The 14,442-nt window shown below is 49.1% G+C and overlaps 1 protein-coding gene across 9 annotated transcripts in view; it reads left to right on the top strand.

Annotated features, from left to right (window-relative positions):
- The window catches only part of INPP4A (inositol polyphosphate-4-phosphatase type I A), a 155,790-nt gene that overhangs the window by 17,672 nt on the left and 123,676 nt on the right, over positions 1-14,442 (top strand). Inside the window, exon 1 of one of the 9 annotated variants that reach the window (XM_007097810.3) lies at positions 237-1,947. The exons of the other annotated variants lie outside the window; for them this stretch is intronic. The gene's annotated coding sequence lies outside the window, so the exon portion shown is untranslated. Of the gene's footprint in view, positions 1-236; positions 1,948-14,442 lie in introns of those variants that run through there. 9 annotated transcript variants of the gene reach the window in all.

The following is a 14,442-nucleotide window of genomic DNA, read 5'->3' as shown; positions in this document are numbered from 1 at the left end:
CAGCTACACAGCATCCCCCTGCCAGGCTGTGCTGTAGATTCTTTGACTAGTGCATTCTCTATCTCTTTTTTTTAATTAAAAAAATTAATTTATTTATTTTGAGAGAGAAAGAGAGAGAGAGTGCACATGCATGGGAGGGGCAGAGAGAGAGGAGAGAGAAAGAGAATCCCAAGCAGGCTCTGTGCTGTCAGCATGGAGCCCAACGTGGGGCTTGATCCCACAACCCTGAAATCATGACCTGAGCTGAAATCAAGAGTCAGACACCTCACTGACTCAGCCATCCAGGCGCCCCTGACTAGTGCTCTCTTGAGCTTGGTAGGCTCTTCCTGGTCTGTGCCGGGCACTAATGTGTTAGCTCTTTGAAAGAGCACCCCCCACCCTTGCCCTAAGGTGTGGATAGAGTATCCCCCTATCTGGAAGGAAAGTGTGGGATTGGGTGATATTTGGAAGTTCCCATTTACTGCTATTCTCATCTGGACTATAACTTTCTTTGGGGAGTAGAGGGCAGCTAATGGTTAGATACTATTATTTGTAAGATACGCTTCTTTAGAATATTACCTTTCGTTACACATAGGCCTTTTAAACCCACCCATAGCATCCTGAATGAGGCTTGTCAAGGCCACATTTGACCCGAGCTTCAAGAGCAGTGGTTCCGAGGGACTTTGCAGGGCCCACTGCACGTTTGAGCTGCTACAGGTGCTGCAGATGGTTCTGGAGGGATGTCTCTGACAGCCAGGACCAGGAATGCATAGTGCTTGTGGCATCGTGTTTGTGACATGATGATATCTAGCTGAGGCTGCTTCTTCCCGCCCAGTGAATCAGTTGCTCCTACCACCATGCCATGTGTCTGAGAGGGAAGGGAACAGCCTGGACATTGTAAATATGTCAATATGTCTTGGAGTCATGTTGGATGGTCCCTGTCAGCTTCCAGATCTGCAAGACAGTCCTGGTAGTTTACCACAGTGGAGCCGGTGTGCAGTCATCTCACATGGCAGCATTGTAGAGGCAGCGGACATCTTTGAGGGCCCCACCATCAGGCCTGGGGGAGGGGCAGTGGCGGGCTCTTGCCACATGTGGGGACGCTCCAGAGAGCAGGACTTGATGGTAGCCCACCCCCAGAGGGTTCACAGCTGCAAGGCTGCTTATCAGCCCCTGTGCAGGTGTCAGCAGGACACATTCAAGCCATGAAGCCTCTGTGGGAGGGAGCCAAGGGCTGGCAGATGTTAGACGTTAGCCCCTGGGGTCTGTTGTGTGCAGTGCCAGTGGCCAAGGGGCGCTGAGATGGCTCTTTCTGCCCCATTAGTGGCTGTCAGCTAGCTCAGGGCACCAGTCTGCTGGATAAACCCAGCTGTTGCAGAAGGTCAGAGAAGAATGGGAGCAAAGAAGGCAGTTCAGGGGGCCCGCCGATGACTGCTTTCAGGAAGTGAACAGGCTTATTCATGTTCATATTTTCTCTAAAATACTCTTGAGGTTTTGAGGCTCCACCCTGAGCCCTGTGTGGCCGAGGGCTGCTTGTCCTGGTGGGAGGGATGGTCTTCAAATCTTGTGCTAGCCTAAGTCTGGATGGCGGGGTCCTGGGGCAGCTCAGTCCTGCCTCTGAAACTGAATGGAGGCAGAGGGGAGGCAGAATTGCTGTCAGGGTCATGGGGCCTCCTGCACACAGAGCCCAGGAGGAGGTCGCTAACAGTGGAGGAAGTGGAATTATTGCACATGGTGCATTTCGACATTGGGACTCAACCCTCAAGAAGGAAAACCAAGTGTGGGGGTGCATGGCGCCCGGGCTGAAGAAATGAAAAGTGGGCAGAAGGCTGAACGTTAACTGCCTTGTCTTTTGCTCACCCACTTGGCCCTTCTCTTGGGCTGGCCCTGGCAAGGCAGAGTTATCTCACCCCACACCAGCTTCAAGGCCTGTGGCTGGGAGAAGTTCTCTTGCTGTGTTTATTCAAGGTAAGGGTTCTCTTATAACAGCTTGTGATGCCTGAGGCCAGGAGGGTCTAGTCCATGAGACATCAGGAAAGCTTTCCCTGTGAATACCTGAGTTAATTGTACTGGATGTTACAACGTGTAACATGCCTGTGGCAATATTGTACTTGTATGGGATGAGCTAAGAGAGTCCTTGAATAGCTTTGGAAACTCCCTTTTGGGATGTAGTTGAGAGAAGCAATAAATATGAGAGTATTTTTTAAATGTAAGCAAGCTAGGGGTGTCTGGGTGGCTCAGTTGGTTAAACTTCCAACTCTTTTTTTTTTTAATTTTTTAAAATTTTTGAGAGAGAGGGACTGAGCACGAGTGGGGGAGGGGCAGAGAGTGAGGGAGACACAGAATCTGAAGCAGGTTCCAGGCTCTGAGCTGTCCTCACAGAGCCCGACATGGGGCTCGAACTCACGAACTGCAAGACCATGACCTGAGCTGAAGTCAGACGCTCAACCCGCTGTGCCACCCAGGTGCCCCAAGCATCCAGCTCTTGATTTCGGCTCAGCTCATGGTCTCACAGTTGGTGGGATCAAGCCCTGCGTTGGGCTCTGTGCTGACAGTGTGGAGTCTGCTTGAATTCTCTCTCTGTCCCTTTCTCCCTCTTTCCTCTCCCCCACTCATTCTCTCTCTCTCTCTCTCTCAAAATAAATAATCATTAAAAAAATGTAAGCAAGATAATCACAGCATAAGGCAGTAGTTCTTCAGTACCGCTAGCTGGTGGTCTAGGGAGGGTGGCAACGATTGTCCTTCACCGATGGACATTTCTTCAGTTCCTGCTGTGCCAGGCACCTTGCTGATTGCTTCACATGCCCGCATTTAGTGTCCTTGTATTAGTTTCCTAGGACTTCTGTATCAAAGTCTTACAGATTTGGTGGCTTAAACCAACAGAAATGTATTCTCTCACAGTTCTGGAGGCTGGAAGTCTAAAATAAGTATCACAGGCTCCAAATCGAGGGTTCAGCAGTGCCATGCTCTCCTTGGTAGCATTAGTGGGGAGCCTTGTCCATCTTCGGGTGGCTGCTGGCATTCCTTGGCTCATGGTCCCTCCCCGCCTCCCCTACCTCCCCGCCTCCCCTGCCTCCCCTGCCTCCCCGCCTCCATCTTCAGTGCCGGCTGTGTAGCATCTTCTCTGTGACTTCTTCCTTCTGTTTCTATCATGTGCCCTTCATCTGTCTGAAATCTCTCTTAGTCTCCTCCTTGTAAGGGCACTTATGATTGGAATTAGGGCCCACCCGTGTCATGTAATCTGTCTACCTCAGGGTCCTCAATTTAATCACATCTGCAAAGTCTTTGCCATATAAATAGCATTCGCAGGTTCCAGGGATTAGAGCATGGACATTCTCTTTACTTGCCCTGCCACATCCCACAGCAGCCTTTGGAGGACACTCAGTGGTTGTAATGAGGAAGCCAAGGCTTGGAGAGGCTGAGCAGCTCTTGGGTGGCCACGGTTCTTTCTTCTCTCTGATGCCACATTTTGTAATGTTGCTGGACATTCACTGATGAACAGATAAGCCCCTGTCATTTTCCCATGATGTTACATTGGTTTGGAAAAAATACGAGCTTCGGGGTCAGGTGTCATCGCTGCACCTTGCTAGGGACATGTTTGTTAAATGAATGAATTTGTTTCACTGTGGCCAGATGGCTTTGGGCAGCCTCGTTTTCCTCATCCGTACGTTGATGATAGAACAACCTGGTGTAAATAAGATGGTATCACATGGGTGAAATGGTCCAGCATGGGCATGTGTGCTGTGTCCTTAGTCAGTGTGAGTTCCTGGACCCAGCCAGGGAGAAGTCACATGGAGGCCAGGTGATGTCTAGGATGGATTTGGTTAATCTCTGAAAGAAATAGTGCATTGGGAGGTGTGCAGATAGCCAACTCACTGATAGGACAAACATCTCTCGAATACCTCCTTGTGCCGGTCAGTCTGATAGGTGGAAGGAAAAGAACAGCAAATAGAACATACTCTTCCTGCCTTGGGGTTGGGGGCCAGGGAGCCAGAGGACAGATATTTGAACAGTCTTTCCACGATTGTGGACTGAGGAAAGTTGTCTTTGATGTGTGTGTGAACAGATATATGCATTACATATTTATTTATATTTATATATTATAAATAACATGAAAATTGACAATAGCCCATGTTCCTGAGTCTGGTTCATATCTTCAGCTTCCTTCTTCTCTCACCACCTACCTCAGTGGCTATTTGGAGGTCCCTGATAGTTGACTGGGCCCCGTTAATCTCCTTCCCCAGAGAGTGGAGCCTTCTTCCTACCTCCTCTCCACGCTGAGCCCCTGCTCAGGTGGGTGGGGCCTGCGGTCTCTCCCAGGCTACCCTGGCCTTTGGGCCTCTGACCTCCCTCTGATCATCTGGCCTCACACCCAGGCCAGCTCTGCCCACCTTGCTCAGTCTGCTCTCTGTCCCCCACAAGTCTTGCTCCGACATCTCCCCAGAAAGGAAGGCACCTGTCTTGTTGTATTTCTTAAGCTAACCTTGCACTCACTGTATAACAGGGCCTGACGGCTCTGTGGGGTGACCTGCATTCCCTGTCACAAATTATGAGCTACTAAAGGAGCCTTGCTGAATGCTGGTTGCTGTGCTCTATCCATGTGCACACCACTCGTCTTACAGATGAGAGAATTGGGGTGCAGAAAAGTTCAGTCACCTAGTTGGTCAGTGGCAGGGCAGGAGTCATGGGTCTTTCTGTCCATGTAGCTCCTTACTTACAGCTAAGCCAGGTAGGCCCTGCCCAGTGATAGACCAGCCACCAAATGCATAGCAGTGGCAGGTGCCACAGGTGACAGTGTCTGTCTGCGTGCTTTTTGATGGGGACCCACAGTTTCATTTCCAGCTCTCTTTTATTTTTTTTAATGTTTTTTTAATTTTTAGAGAGCAAGAGAGCAAGAGAACATGCACACAAGCAGAGGGGTGGGGGAGAGGAAGAGAAAGAGATCCTAAGGAGGTTCTGCTCAGCGCTGAGCCTGATGCTAGGCTCAATCCCACGACCCTGGGATCATGACCTGAGCCAAAAATCAAAAGTCGGACACTTAACTGACTGAGCCACCCAGGCGCCCTCCATCTCTCATTTAAATGCTTGTCTCATGCTATGTTCTGGCAGTCACTGAATGAGCATGCCAGACTTTTGGACTCTTGAGTCTCTTCGAGTAGAGCAGGGGAGACAGAGTTGCTGAGTTTTCCCCTTGGATGGCTGGAGCCCATGCAGTACACGCCTCTCCTTCCCCCTTGTCTGTTTACCCGTCACCACTCTGTTATCTTGATCTGTCCATCTGTTTACCTCCTTTCTCTGTCTGTGTTAACAGTTTAGACTGAGAACTCTCTGGCAGTGTTAGCGGCCACCCCCCTCCCCCCAATGTGGTACAGGTACAATGGAGACTCAGATTCATCGTGTCCTCCACCCTCGGAAGTAAGCAGAAAGTCTCTTCTTAACCTCTGTGGTTTAGCATCTGAGTGATGGAAAGCTTCTTTTCCTTAAGTAACAGATGTTTTGCATATACCTGGCACACATCCACTCACATTTGATTTTCTTGTATGTGCACATGTGAACACACTCTTGATTTTCTTGTATTCTAATAATATTTTCCTTATTTAAAAGAGCAAAAGAACAAATGAGTTAAACAGGTATTTGCCTATTGGCTTGGAAGCTTAAATACCATCTTAATGGTAATTTTATGTGAAAAATATTCTCTGGGTTCCAGATAACTTATAAATGGACTTTTGGAATGCAGCCTGTTGATTGAACTGCCCAGAAGTTCAACCTCTCCTTTGTGGAATTCCAGAACTGAGTTTTAAAATATTTATCAATTATAGTGCTTTGTTTACTTTCCACTGCAATGAGACCATGAACTAATTTAGCATGTGATAGCCATAAATAAGTGGAATAATAGTAAAATATTGAGGTTTTACAGTAAGGGGTAAGACACCCCAATTTTTTACTTTTATTTTTTTAAATTTACATCCAAATTAGCATATGTTGCAACAATGATTTCAGGAGTAGATTCCTTAATGCCCCTTACCCATTTAGCCCATCCCCCCTCCCACTACCCCTCCAGTAACCCTTTGTTCTCCATATTTAAGAGTCTCTTATGTTTTATCCCTCTCCCTGTTTTTATATTATTTTTGCTTTCCTTACCTTATGCTCATCTGTTTTGTCTCTTAAAGTCCTCATATGAGAGACACCCCAATTTTGATGTCTCAGTAAAGAGAACAGAAAATCTAAAGGTGCCATCAGGGAGGTGTAATAAAGGAATGGAGGGGAATAAAACCCAAACCAGAGTCAGTACTGTGTGGGGTGAGACTGGTGGGTCACGTTTTTGGTCCTGAGACCTGCGGCATTTCTTTTTTGATAGTCTCAATCCTGAACCCAGTGAGGCTTCAGTTTGTGAAGGATGAACAATACAGTCTTAAATGGTGAAGGGTTAAAGTCTATTACCCTTCATGGTTCACAAGGGGACTGTAAATCCTGCTGAGACCAGACAACAGGGCTCACGGTTGGACATTGAGGGCAAGAGGGATCTCGGGTCACCAAAGACCCCTGTTACTGGGAACTCCCAGCCTTGGGGATTGGGTGGATGCCTCTGGAGATCGTGGCTGAGATGGCAGAGGAGGAGCCAGCCCGGCCGAACACCTGTGGGCAACCTGGGGGAAGGAGGTGCTGGGGGTTAGGGAGGGATGGAGACACTGCAACTTTCTCCACCATGGCTACACATTACACTCAGCTGGGGCTTTTGACAAACACGGAAGCCTGCTTTCCACCCCCTGCCCCCCACTCAGGGCCAGTAAAATAATGTGGGAGTAGGGCCAGCACTGGCATGTGTTACCTTTCCATTAGGTAATTCTGAAGTGCAGTTGGGGTGGAGTGGGTGGGCCCTGGGGGCTCAGAACTTGGGCTTCTACCCTGGGGCCAGCCTGTTTTGAATCCCCATGGCGTCCAGTCTTTTAAGTGCTGAGCCTCAGTGCTCCCATGTCTCGGGCTGGAAGGTGAAATGAGGCCATGTGCGCTGGGCTCTAAATTCACAACCACAGAGCGTGGGTGGGACCACTTGGCATCCAGAGCATATTTCGCCACAATCCTAGACCAGGGGTTGGCCTGCTTTTTCTGGAAAGGACCAGATAATATTTTAGGCTTTGTGGACCATACAGGCTCTGTCACAGCACCAGCCAGCTCTGTTGTTGTAGTGTGACAGGTGCCACAGACAGGGGCAACAAATGCATGCAGCTGTGTTCCACTAAAACTGTCTAAAAACAAATGGTGGGCAGGATGTGGCTGACTCCTATCCTAGACGGTCATTTTTATACCTTCTCCTCAAACTTCTAATACCTCTGGTCTCCACCTCACCCGACCCTGCTCATCGCTGCTGGCCTCTCTTCCAGCGGCCTGGATTGTACTTCCGTAGACCAGCCACCAACATCAGTGCTGCTCCCATGGTCTGGGGCCAGCCTCTCATACACCACTCCCTGACCCCCAGTGGTGGCCGGTCTCCAGCCTTCATCACTCCCTCCCGCATCTTTGGAACATTCTCCCCACAGCTCCCGGGACCCCTCACTTTGGATTGCCCTCCTGTTTCACTCAGTCTCCTGGGCTGGTTTCTCCTCTACTCCCCAATACCTCCAGGGCCCAGTCCTAGGACCTGTCTTCTGCTCCGTTCTTTGGTGGGGTCATCCACTCTGGTGTCTCACTTAACTTCCTACAGGCTGACAGTCCCTCAATGTACTACTTCAGTTCAGGTGTCTCCCCTGGACTCCAGGCTCTTGTATCCACTGCCCTCCTGACAGTAAACATCTCACCCATGACATCCCAAACCAGACTCATTGTCATACTCACCTGCTCTTCCTCACCTCTATGAATGACCACATGCTCCTTCTGTTGCTATAGTGGTCAGCGAAGCCTTGGAAGTGTCCTTGACAGCCCTTGACTTTCTGCATCATCTGGCAGGAAGTTCTGCTGGCTCCATCTTCAGAATACATACATATCTCCTTTCCTCATGCCCTCACCTTTGCCTTGGTTACTGCATGGGCTATAGGGCATCTGCTCTCCTTCCTGCTGCCCTTGCACCTGCTCAGGCTCTTTCTAGCAGAGCAGCCAGAGGACTTTTCAGAGCAAGATCAGATGAGCTTGCTCGTCTGCTCAGAACCGTCCAGAGGCTTCTCATGGATGTGAGCAGTGGTCATGAGGCTCCACAGTGCATCCTCCCTCCCTCCCACCTGCCCCCCCCCCCCCCCCCCCCCCCCCCCCCCCCCGCACAACTCATCTCCTCCTACTGTCCCTTCTCTCGGGCAGGTTGCCCCAGCTTGCCTTCTGCCTGGCATCTCTTCTCTCAGATACCCACATGGCTTTCTTGCTCTCAGAGCTTCCGTGGGTCTCTGCGCAAATGGCACCTTCTTCGCAAGGCCCATCTTGACAACTGTATTTAGAATTGTGATTCCCCTAATCCCTGCTTTTTTTTTTTTTTTTAAAAATCATTCTCTGTAATGGTATCTTGGGTACTCTCCCTGATACCATGGCATTGGCATAGGATGCGACCCACATGAGGCCCACACCCAAGCAACTGTCTCCAGATCTCTTGCAACAAGGTGCAGCCATGTTTGTAGCAGGCATCATGTGAGTGGCCCCGGGCATAGCTCAGCCAAGTGCCTGGCATAGTGTTGGGAGGCGAGGGGGAACAGCTGCAGGAAAGCCCCGCTTGCTGCTTAATAACAAAGGCTACTTTATTTTTCATTAAGAGTTTAGGAATTACAGCCACAAAGTCTTCTTAGTGACATTGATTATGAAGATCATGTTCCTCTTAGACATATAAAGGAATAGTATGTGGGTTGAGGCTGTGAAGTATTAACCCATCTGGCAGGGTCTGTATCCCATAGGATTTGTGGCTGCTATGAAGACTTTCCTCCACCTTTTCTTTTTTTCCTTTTTCCTCTCCTTTTCACATCTTGAGATTTCATAATCCTACTCTTGCCTTGTCATGTCCCTGGATTTTAGGGAGCGCAGCCTCGACTTGGAGGTGCGGAAGTGGGGAGAGTTGTCCTGTGGGGGCTGATCAAGCACAGATGTACCCCACCCTGGCTGTCTCCTGAACTCATGACCCCCATCTGGATGCCTCTTGCCTGGAGCCCTGCATGCCTGTAAGCGCCCACTGCATGAACGGGAGAGGGGAGGCCCATCTGCCACTAGTTCTGAGCTCTAAGGGAGCTGAGAGCCTGCCTGTGGGTCTGTGTCCCTGAGTGGACACCCCTCCCCTTACCCTCCATTGGGGGGCACGGGCAGAACTGGAGCCCGGAGCCTTAACCTGCTGTGCCTCAGCCCCATGCAGGGAGAGTTTGGTGGAATGTTTCTCCCTTCTGGGCCAGGCACTTAAGGAGCAGAAGGGGAAGAAGTATGACTCCAGGACTCTGGAAGAAGTGGTAGTGAGTTGGGTGGTCACTTCCTTGGATGTTGCTTCCTGTTAGGCATGGTGCAGGACGAGGCTGTAGGAGGAACTAAAAGACATTTCAGGGAAAACTTTGCTGACCTTCTTTGAATAGGCTTCAATATGAATTTCGTTATTGCTGTAACCCACTCAATCAGTAGCGTCAGGAACCAGAATGATTTGGGCAAACTCTTGATTTGAGGTCACATTAAAAGGTTTTAGCCATGGGTGTTAGATGTGTGTGTGCAGATGGCCAATGTGAATGACAGTCTCATCTATTCCCTGTGAGAGACACTGTTTCATTATTTCACAGCCATTCCGTGGGAGGCTGTATGGGATGAATGACCCTGTGGGGTTAAAAAAACATTTGGGTTTTGCAAAGCTTTTTTTCTTTCCTTTAAACTTGGCAATCTCACTAAGCTATCAGGGGAAAATGTAGAATTAAAATATGTAACAGGTGGGAGTATTTTTTTTTAACATAAGATATCTGTCATATTTTGTCACATTTGGAATATTAATGTTAGGCTGTCTGAGAAGTTTAAACTCTTGTGGATGAGGGTGTGGATGATGGTGAGGTGTGCTTGGACATTAGGCTTATGAATCTACTGCTTCTCAGAGGCTAAAATCCTACGTTGAGCTTTCAGGAATCAGGGATGAGCTCAGTGTTTGCTAAGTGGACTGCAGGTTTGACATGCTTAGCCCAGTTATCTGCAAGCTTCCCTCCATCCTCCCAAATATCCCATAAATATTGAAGCCCCCAAGGGGTGTCTGGGTGGCTCAGTTGGTTGAGCGTCTGACATCGGCTCAGGTCATGATCTCGTGGTCTGTGAGTTCGAGCCCTGCATCGGGCTCTGTGCTGAGAGCTCGGAGCCTGGAGCCTGCTTCCGATTCTGTGTGTCCCTGTCTCTCTCTGCCCCTCCCCTGCTCACGCTCTGTTTCTCTCTCTGTCAAAAATAAATAAACATTTAAAAAAAATACTGAGGCCCCCAAGATGTCGTTGACCCTGTTAGTGGATTTACCCCTGCCCTTTTGGCCCCCAGGAGGGCCTGAGAAACCCCCATGTGGCTAAAGTCATGGCACATGGAGATCAGGTTATGGATCTGCAATTCCACCCTGTGCCGGACAAACTGTGCTGGAGGGTCTGGTAGGGGTGTGGGCTGATTTAAGCGGGGAACATCGTGGGCGACATTGAAAGTGCTGGGGAGGCCCTCCTGACTGTGGCATTGGTGCTATGCTCATATTTGAGACCTGCCTGTCCTTGTCCCTCTTTCTGTGCCCCACAGGAGTATGTGGGGACCAAGAGTATCGACTGGGCTGCAGGCCCCTCCAACAAGGCCCCTTTTCTGATCTCCTGTGTGATTCTGTTTTCTCTTCCTTTTCTGTGGCCAGGCCTGTCTCTGCCCGCACCTCCCTTGCACAGGACACTGGCAGAGAGCTGGGGAGGGCCTTGGTGGTGATAAGGAGCCACGGATGGGGTCCTTGGTGAGGGGAGGAGGGTGTAAGGCACATGGCTGGACTTGGACCCAGCACCCCTTGGCAGTTCCCTCAAAGCCTATGCGGAGCAGAAAGGTCAGTGGTGTGAACATGTACAAATTGTAGCACCCAGAACCTTGTGCCTCCAGCAGGTGCTCCCTGCCATTCCCCATGCAGGGCCCTGCCCCCAGCACCTCTGGGTACTGTAGGGAGAATGGCGTTAGCATAAAACTCCTTGTGGGAGCTCAAAGCACAGGGGAGAAACTGACCCAAAATGAAAGAGGCAAGCACTGGGGCAAATATCCGAGGGACCAGGCGGTTCTTGCAAAGGGACCTGGTGCAGATGCCCATTCCATTCTCCAGTTGCTTCTGCCCAGGCACTTTTTCCTTCATTTAGCCGTTTCGTGTGTGTCACCCTGCTCTGCAGACTGTGCCTTCATGAGGGAGGGGCCACAGTGGAGTTCTGCATCACCTCCCCCAGGCCTGGCCCACTTCACTGACCGTCTGTGGTGGGCCTTGGCGTAAGTCATCTGCAGAAACAGGCAAGTGACTAGGGATCCGAGGTACTCCTGTTGTAGAAGAGGGATCTGGAGGCCAGAAAGGCTGAGTGACTTGCCCAGAGCCGTGCAGCTTAGCCCGGGATGGAGCTGGATCTCAAGCCTAGGCTCCTGGCTTCCCTCTCTCCATGAGGTGCTCCTTTCTGCTATGCTGAGCTGCTCTTTCACTAGCCACAGAGCAGAGGGAGGGAGGGAAGGCATCACAGGTGCAGTACAGAAAGGGAAATAGCCAAGTCGTCGACTCCTGCCTCTCCCGAAATCTCTGGGCACTGGTCGTGGTGGGCTGCTTTAGAAAGCTGTGGTGTGGTCAGAAGCCTCACACAGGCCAGGCAGTGGCTGCAGGGCTGGTTGCTGCCTCTTGAGCCTTGGTGAGTCAGTGGGAGAACGTGACCCCTTGCAGTCTGGAGCACCCTCACTCCTGGCCCATGGACTACCCCACCTTCCCCGTGTCCATCCCCTCATCCTGCCTTCATCTGTCCATCTCACGTCCTGGGGGTGCACCAACTCCCATTTGCACAGTGGACAGGGTGCTTTATGTCTGTCCTTCTGTTCCATCTAGCCTCCCCTGGAAACAGAAGGGCATGGTTTACTTGTTTCTCAGAAGCTGGAAGTGACACTTTTGTTAAATGGCTGCTCAAGGTCACACAGCATTAAAAAGCTGATCTGGGTCTTGAATTATCTTGACTTTCCACTTCACCAGAATTGAATGAAACATGCTTGAGAGTTAATACATATGATATTGGGAAAAATACAATTTGTTCACTGTGGGTCATTTTCAAAATTTGTTTGAGGCTATTACCTATCTTACATAGTTACATGCTATGAGGGTGTTACTTACCTGTGATCTCACTCAAAAATTACAAAAGGGTATAGAGAGAAAAATCATGGCCCCTGTCTTGTCTTCCATTTCCCCTCTCCAGGGGCAACCAGTGGGCCCAGCATTTTTGTGCATCCTTCGGGAGGTGGTCTGCCATATACAGACATGTATGTTTCTGTGTCTTCTTCCTTCTAAAGCATGCATCAATTTAATAGTTTGTGTGGAAAGTCATACACACAGGTTATGGAATCACTTGTGGTTTTGTTTTAGTCTCCCTTTATTTCTCTTTTTGTGTTAATAGTATCTAAAATTACCTTGTTAGTCTCAAGATTAGCCTGCTGCCAAGTGGATTTTGGTGTCCATGGTGCAGTAGGTGGGCAATCTCCCATCCTTCTGGGTGCTTGGTGGGGTCCGTGGCAGGTTTTGTTTTTTTAGGTAGCACTCCTGCATACAAGGATGTCCTCCAAAGTGGTTGGGCTTGGAGGAGTGTGGTGTTCTTTGCAACATGGAAATGCCTCAGAGAGACCTCACTGTGCTCTGAAGAGCCTGGGCTGACATGAGCCCTGACTAGTGCTGTGTGACCTTCACTCCAAAGCCGTCATTGAGGGCTGGAGCAGATAACTGGCTGCCCACCCTCTCCTGGCTGCTGAGTGACAGACGAGATTAAAACCAAGCTCCTGACCCAGGTCTTGGCCTTCTCGTATTCCATGAGGTGCTGGAGACTGCAGACCCATTTCAACAAGACTGCCATTACCTTGGCAGTTTGCCATCTCCCTGGCAGTCTGCAGCCTCTCTTTGCCCATTGCCATTGGCATCAGCCTAAGTGAAGTGCAGGAAAATCAGTTTCATTATTTTATAGTCATGGCTTTTAAGAAAACATCTATTTTATTGATTAAAAAAAAAAACACTCCAAATAATTTTTCTAATGTACTGAACCCATCTGGGGCACTGGAGATACAAAAGTTATTTTTTTCAGTCAGTCAGTCATTTAATAAAATCTTGTTTGGTGCTGCTTCCGTGGGTCAGCTCTGTGCTGAGCACTGAAGGGTTAAAGATGGAGATGACTCAGTCCTTTCCCTTGAGTACAAGGGAGATGGGGATTTACAGGGTATTAAAGGTTTTTTCCTTTATGGCTATAGAGAAGGCTGTGTCATAAAGAGCAGAGGGTATTTATTTCTGCCTGGATGTGGGAGAAGCTTCACAGAGGAACTGCTATTTAAAATGGTCATGAAGCATGAGTAGGAATTGTCAAGCCCAAGCCCACAAGAACAAGAACAGGGACAGCCTGAGAGAAGACATGGAGATACATACTTGAAAGCCTGAGAGAAACCACCTGCATTGTGGCGTTTAGTAAGCCTGGGAAAGGTAGCTGGGCCGCAGGTTCATGCTGCTGAAGGACTTTGGATTGCATCCTGTGCGTGCTGAGAAAGCCGTGGAACGGATTTCATTTGAGTCATAGAGTTAGCCTGTCAGATTTCTAGGTCACAGAGAACCTTCCAAAACCCCATCCGTGGGCTGTGGTTCAAGTACCGAAATCATCTCTGCCCCCCAGCTGTTGAAACTCAACTCTTGATCAACCAGGAAGACAGATGAGGTCGGAAAGGGAAGGGGCAGACCTTGGATAAAGCAAAATCACAGGTAATATAAAAGAAGTCAAAATGTAGTTCAAGATGAGTTTAATTTGGTAAAAGTTACATGTAAAATTGAGAAGCATGGTTGAACTTCACCGATACATTGTTTTTATACTTTAAAAGATCAGTATTTCACTGCATGACCAAAAATGGTTATGGCTGTGGCAAACAGGGCAGCCCACTCCTCATCCAGTTTTCCTTACTGGGGTGGGGATTCTGGGAGGAGGGGAGCAGCACTCTCCATGATGGGGAAGGACCTGTTTCTGTGGGGGCCCTGTGTGTCCCCCTTTGTTGTCAGTAGTTCCAAATAACTGTAGAGTGCAGTTGTAATGGTTTTAATTTTTTCCCACAGATACACTGCTTTCTCATTGTTTACCAAGGCTAAATCCACAAATGTTTAATCCACCCACAGGTAGTCAAGATCTGATGGTAGAATCTTACTAAAATCAACTCCAAATAGCTTGGTGGTAACAAGCATCCTTAGCAATGAGATTTTGCCCACGTTTTTCTCCATAATAAAACGAGTCATACTTGCCACCTGAATTTTTTTTTTAACTCTCAAAACTTTTA

This window comes from Panthera tigris, chromosome A3 (assembly GCF_018350195.1).
Source record: "Panthera tigris isolate Pti1 chromosome A3, P.tigris_Pti1_mat1.1, whole genome shotgun sequence".
NCBI lineage: Eukaryota > Metazoa > Chordata > Mammalia > Carnivora > Felidae > Panthera > Panthera tigris.
The sequence above is the reverse complement of the archived record's forward strand: the minus strand, read 5'-3'. Positions and strand labels throughout refer to the sequence as shown.